The sequence below is a fragment of the Dermacentor variabilis genome, chromosome 6, assembly GCF_050947875.1.
Source record: "Dermacentor variabilis isolate Ectoservices chromosome 6, ASM5094787v1, whole genome shotgun sequence".
In the NCBI taxonomy this organism is placed as follows: domain Eukaryota; kingdom Metazoa; phylum Arthropoda; class Arachnida; order Ixodida; family Ixodidae; genus Dermacentor; species Dermacentor variabilis.
Genome location: NC_134573.1, coordinates 153,218,560 through 153,224,764, shown reverse-complemented (window position 1 = coordinate 153,224,764; position 6,205 = coordinate 153,218,560).

Genomic DNA, 6,205 nt, shown 5'->3' with positions numbered 1-6,205 from the left:
CTGGTGGGGGGAAAGGGAAACTTCCCCTCCCCGCCCACGTCCTTTCTCCCTCTCCACTCTCCCCCTCTCGCAAAGCAGGCCACGCGCTTCCCCCAACTGACCCCCCCGACGAGTCCCCTCCGCCTTTCCCGATTCTTTTCCTCTCTCACGGGATAGCGGCAAGTTTTTTTCTTTGTTCTCCCCTTCCTGACTTACTCCCTGTCTGCCTTCCCATCTCGGTACTGGGGCGAGCATTTGAGATCTGTGGCGGGGATCGGGAGCAACATTTGAGGGGGGCAGCTCCGATTTGCATCGGGAGCTGTCGGCCTGTAAAAATAAACATCTAGGTTAACGTGCGAGGCGGTCTGGCGATGCGGGTGGGGAAACTCTCATCAAGCGGCGGCAAACGGTAGCGAGCGATCGTGCCGGGATTTGGGGGGAACACGGCCGCCACCGCACCGACTGATATCGGTCAAAGTTCACTCGGTGGAAGGAAGTCGTTACTTTGGAATCCCGCGTCGTGTGTTGCTTTGTTGCGTTATTTATCGCTTTCGTTTACGATCTCGCGGACTCTTATTCACTTTACTTCTCGGATTCCTATGGCGGTATTAAAGTTCACGAAGTGCTTGCGCGTCCTTGAAGAAAGCTTTGTATGTTGGAAACGTTAAGTTGTTTATTTATTTATTTATTCTCTTAGCTCTCTTGGGAGGGCACACAATCAAATCGGGAAGAATGGAGGACCAGGAGAAAGGTGGAAAGGGAAAAGAGGAAGGGAAAATAGAAAGCTTTTAAAAATGGGGATCTGTGTAGATCAAACTAACTACGAAGGAAACCTCTTATGTGATTGCCACTTATGCCAAAAAGAGCTGCACAGTGCAAGGTGATATGCCACAATTTATTTATTTATTTCGTCCCGCCGAGTTCAAATGCAAGAGCTATGGCCATCAATATCAGACTCCATTTTCAGAACGCATGCTGTAATGTCTTAAATATTATTGGCGTTATGCTGTCTATGTAATACTTCATACAGTGCAGTGTGCAGTGAGTTTTTTACGCGACGGTGCCTTTCCCGAAAGCTATGTGCTTGACAATGAAAGTTATTTGGCAAATTTTGTAAAATACCGTGTATGTTGATCATAGACAGCTGTAGTAACCATTTTAGTGCGTCACCATTATCTGTGATAAGAACAACAGCAGTCAATGTAGTAGAAGTCAAGCACCTTGTGTGCGCCAGGTAGTGCTTTCCTCTTTCTTATTTTCTTTCTGTTTTCCAAGTCGAACCTATTCACATTTATTCAGTGCCACACCTTAGAGTTATGGGCCCCAATCTTTAAATATTTCCCTTCGCAAGTGGTTTTACCATTGACCGCCTGCCTTCACTGACAATGTGTACAGCATCAGGATTCGGTGGAATTTGTTTGTTCTTACGAACAGTTCCAGTGTAAGAGTAGCAGTAACTTAGCGCGATAAAAACACGGAAACAAGAAAGGTGGACAAGGACAAGCGCTTGTCCTTGTCCGCCTTTCTTGTTTCCGTGTTTTTGTCGCGCTAAGTTACTATTCCAATTATGGACGACCAACTAGCCCAACAATCAACTCTTCCAGTGTAAGAGCTTCCAGTAAGACGCACCATCCAGCAGTTGTTGCGTCTGGGCCGCCATGGGTGTTGCTGAAGTATAGACGCACCACCCAGTATTTCTTGCGTCTATATTTGTCGCGTTGCCTGTGTCCAAGTTAGGCTATCCGAATATATCGTCTCGTTCTCTCGAGGCTGATGTACTCGCATTGTGCCTTGTGCTCCAGCTGGCGCTAGGCGTTCCACTAATCTGTAGTTCCAGTGACGTTATATCAGTCTAGGAAGTCTTTATGCACACGCCTACAGCGTTTGAACGCGTATTTTATGAAGGTTCCTTAGACCAATCGCAGCCTCCGCGCCACGCCCGCAAAACTATAGTCGTAGGCAGGCATTTGAGAGGGACGTCGAGCGTTCTCTCCCCCGTTCTCTCCCTTGTTTTCTCTCGTACACACAGCAATAATGAATGCAGTTCAGCGCCACGTATGACTATAGTGGAGTTTCCTCATTTTCTTTGCGACGAAGTGTCGTGCGTTGCGTGTACTCGAAAAGGTGTTACGCGTTTTACTGTGCATGGCGTTGGGAAGGTTCATGTAAGACTCGTTCTGTATAAGAATGGGTGCTTGGAGGGTATTGTCATGAAGTCCGGAAGGGTGCCCGTTTGGTTGGGCTCAACTTGCAGCGTGTCGACGATCTGTAGTTGGCATTTACCTCTAAAGTGGTCGGTCAGATAGACAAAATCTCGCAGTTGGAGAAGATTAACATACTATTTGCATGTATACAGCCGACAGTTTGAGAAAATCTGAAGAACGGCTGACCTGTAGGCTGACGAATAGCTGTCAGAGCCCACCAGAATGGCTAGGTTGATTGCATGGTGGCCTCTCACCATCTGACAATGGGCTGGTCTGTCCCTAAACGCCTTGACGACGCAGGCTGGCCGGTCCCGTCCGCCTTCATGCATGCATGCGTTGGCGTCACCGCCGTCATAGGTTTCTTCCCCTCACGAAGGAAGTCGCTGGAAGGAGTCGTTGGCGTATATTTGGTGTCTGGATAGTACCGAAACGGCGGCGCTGCCATAAGAGGCACCTATATCAATGGCGGTGGTCGCATGGTTCGGTTGCCTCGCCCTGTGTGGCGCGGTGCAAGCATTTGCGCCGCCGTCAATTCCTGAGTAATGCGGCAAAGCGCTCGTTCCACGTCCTTCCCAACAACGCATCAGAGGTGGTCACGCGCAACAGTACACGCGAGTCTGCTTCTGATGGACCTTTAGCGTTCATACCGTCGGCGCCACCGCTGCCGTTGTGCCGAAGCGCACACTTGACTTGATCGAAATGTCGCCAGTCGCAAACGCGCCGAAAGAAACGTTCTCGCGAGGCATAATTTAGTTGTCCAGTCAAGCACTAGCTTTGAGTTAAGATGCATTCCAGAATACGGGGGTTAACCTCGTTAATCACGTTCAATGCTTTCGCGCGCCAATTTTGTTGCAATACAAATTATACTTGCGCTCGATCCGCGTGTGCGCCGTTGCCGTTGTTGTGCTGTCACGATGACGACGCGCATGCGCGGCTCGGGCAGGGAGAGTTAGTTCTCCAGACACGCACAATGCGTTCGGTCGCAAAAGCGACGAAGGTGGTGGTGGTAACAACTTTATTTCGTGAACAGAAAGGATTTGGTTGACTTTAATGGGCTTCCAGTGTGCGTGAGGTGGCCGTCCGATCAGTTCACATCCACACGACTCAACGCGCCCCAAATGCGACGAAGCCAAATGCACACCCCCGTCGGCTTTTCCAGAGTCACGGCAACGCGTTCTGGCTTCCGCTGCGGGAAATATCTGTGCGCGCATACACGTTAGCATTCTTGCTGATCAGCTGTGTGCAAACCACGCCGTGAAGCATGCACTGGTCTGAGAAGAAGGTACAGTAAACGTCAAGGTAAATCTACCTAATCGTTCCTTTCGTCGCTGACGAACGCCGACGGTCTTGCTTAAGGTATCCTCATCGTGCGCCATTAAAATGCAACGCCTGCCGAGCCGTTTGCTGCGCTTTTCACCATGCCAGCTTTCTGAGACGCCTCCAACGCAACGGTAAACCTTGCTATTGCTTTCACGTTCCGCCTTTGGGTGAGGTTGGCATTTTTACAGCCAAGCTGTTAACGCTTGCGACCCGACTGCTCAACGACCCTGAAGGTCCAACAAGATGAAATGCCCAGTGGTGAGCATTCAGGCTCGTTGGCAATTGCGTAGCAGAACTAGTTTTCAGCAGAACGTTGTGACACGGACAGGAAGAGGGCACGGGCAGAATTATGCTATGTGCTACCAACGAGCTCATGCATGCAAGTACTATTCGGCAATTACGTCTCCGTTGGACATTCCGTCTCGCCGTAATCGGGCAGTATTACCCGTCCCGTTACTGGGCGAATATCGCATTATTTACAACTAGTGCTCCGGGAGAGCACATGTAACCGGCATATGGAAGCCTCAGGAGGGCACCTGAGATCGTAGTGACGCGGGTGGCACCGGATACTGGTTGCCATTTTGTGGTCCAGCACGGCCGCGCTCGAACACAGCAGTGCGCTACGTGTTGTTGCGTTTGAGCGCGACCGCGCCTGAAGACGCCCAAAATGTTTGCTAAATATTGACATGTTGTTTACACTTATGACTTGCCTCGCGGCATAGTAGATGAGACTGTGTGGCTTGCGCTGACAGCTAGATCTTCGCGCGAACGAATGTTGTTGTATTATGGCTACTCCAGAGGAGGCCCTACAAGTCAATATTCTAGAAGACCGAAACAGTTGTTTAGCAGGGAAGAAGTTTGGGCGTGTTGGTGGGATACATTCAGACTGGGATACATAGCGCAAAAAATGACACAGGGACAAGCAGAACACAGCGCTCGTCCTGTGTTCTGCTTGTCCCTGTGTCAATTTTTGCGCTATGTATCCCAGTCCGAAACAGTTGGTTTCGCACTTGGGCAATCCGCCTCGTCGGATATCAAATGGTTGATCTCAAATGTAAGTGCAACACGAGCTCTGCCTGAGCTTCTCCTTGACGTACACCAGTTGCTCAGATTGGCATACATTTGCTAAATATTTTACAGTGTCTAGCTTACTTTGGGAACTAACCAGGATTCCTTGCGTGTGTTTTCGTGGGCCGATCCCTGAGACAGTACCTATAAGGGGAGCGTTTTCGCTTTATAGCCTCCTGACTGCTAATGTCGTTGGCGCGCTGCGCTTTCCGATCGAAGACGCAGATGCTGTCGTTTCAGACGCTACACCATTGGTCGCAGACATGGCACGGTGTACCAATCCGGGGGGGGGGGGGGGGGGGTTATTTTGTAAGAGTCCACTGTCCATTTCGGCCGCTGCTGAATGGATGCTGCTGTACGAGCGAGGAGGAGAGGAGCGGCCCTAGGCAATCAAGAACGGCCGAAATGGACAGTCCACTAGGTGGACTCTTACAGCATACCTCCCCTGATACTTGAGCAAGTGAGAGAGAGATAGCAAGGACAAGAAAGGCAGGGAGGTCAACCAGACAAGCACCCGGTTTGCTAACCTACAGTGGGGGTGAGGGAAGTGGGGCTCGAAGTACCGGTTAGCTCCCGCACAAGGGTAAGACACGTTAGCAAGGCGAGCGCCCATGTAACGCCCCCGACTACACCGTAAATAGTGCAGCATTATACCACAAATAACCACCTTCCGAAGCATGCTCAACGCATGCTTGGATAGCAAACAGGGTTCGTTCTTCGCTATTAAGTGCGACAAATGACTATCTGTTGCAGCTGTTCCAACTTCCCACCCGCCTCCCCGAGTGCTGTCTTTATATTAATCAGCAAAATTTTCCGTAGTATTTGAAGACATTAACATACCTTTTCTAATGACACTTATATCTCATTTGCAGAAACTACGGTGATAAAAAAACAGTATAGAATACTTTTCATTTGCAGCTCATGTTTCTTAACCTGATATGCATATAACAAAGAAAGAAAAGGAATGACGCTTGATTTCCTATATTTGCCGTCGTAAAAGAGATTCTACGAAGGAGCCCGCGATCCATCTTTTGTCTTTTGACTGTTTAACATTCAAGCATAATACTTCAACTGCAGCTTTCTGCCTTCGAAATTAAGTTGTCTCAGTCTCTCAATTATGGTAACTAAAAGAGCGCACTTTGAGATAGCGCATATATTCACAATAGCCGAGTGGGAATTCACGCGATTCCTCTAATAAATGCGACTGCACAACCATTTTACGGCGAGATAACGTCATTTCGAATCTATCGATACCATGTTGCTCATTCGCTGACATATTTTTTTGAAAACTGTTTTTGTTTCATTATTCATCACGCAGTGAATCTCTCTGCTCACACAGATATATATATATACATTTCATTGTCGCGTTTGACTGCCACCCACAGCGTTCCAGACCCGGCAACAATTTTTCCCGTATTCACAAAAAATCTCGCATGCTATTGAAGCGTTCGTAAAAGCAAAGACCTGCCATTCTGCTTAAGGCGGCCGGCCACTAACAATGAGCACTTACGGGCAAAAACCATCGTTAATTCGACTCCGGCGGAATGACTGTCGTCTTTAAAATGGGAACAAGAATTCAGTTCGACTCTTGTAAGTCGGAGCAGTTGAAACTCGTTCAGTAACACGTAGCAGGG